Source organism: Eimeria mitis, genomic scaffold (genome assembly GCF_000499745.2).
Source record: "Eimeria mitis Houghton genomic scaffold, Emh_scaff523, whole genome shotgun sequence".
NCBI classification, from domain to species: domain Eukaryota; phylum Apicomplexa; class Conoidasida; order Eucoccidiorida; family Eimeriidae; genus Eimeria; species Eimeria mitis.
This window is the reverse complement of record NW_013573517.1, coordinates 7,448-7,658: the sequence shown is the minus strand read 5'-3', so window position 1 is coordinate 7,658 and position 211 is coordinate 7,448. Positions and strand designations below refer to the sequence as shown.

The 211-nt window shown below is 58.8% G+C and overlaps 1 protein-coding gene across 1 annotated transcript in view; it reads right to left on the bottom strand.

The window, feature by feature from the left end:
* The window catches only part of EMH_0014990 (uncharacterized protein), a gene marked incomplete at both ends in the record, with an annotated part of 9,481 nt that overhangs the window by 3,446 nt on the left and 5,824 nt on the right, over positions 1 to 211 (bottom strand).

The following is a 211-nucleotide window of genomic DNA, read 5'->3' as shown; positions in this document are numbered from 1 at the left end:
TGCTGCTGCTGCTGCTGCTGCTGCTGCTGTTGCTGCTGCTGCTGCTGCTGCTGCTGGAGAAGCGTCGTTATCCTGCTGCAGAGCTGCGCTAACATATCCGCGTCCCTCAGCTGAAACCTGCAGCAGCAGCAGCAGCAGCAGCAGCAGCAGCAGCAGCAACAACAGCACCATTAGCAAAGCTAGCAGAAACAGTAGCAGAGCCAGCAGCAGG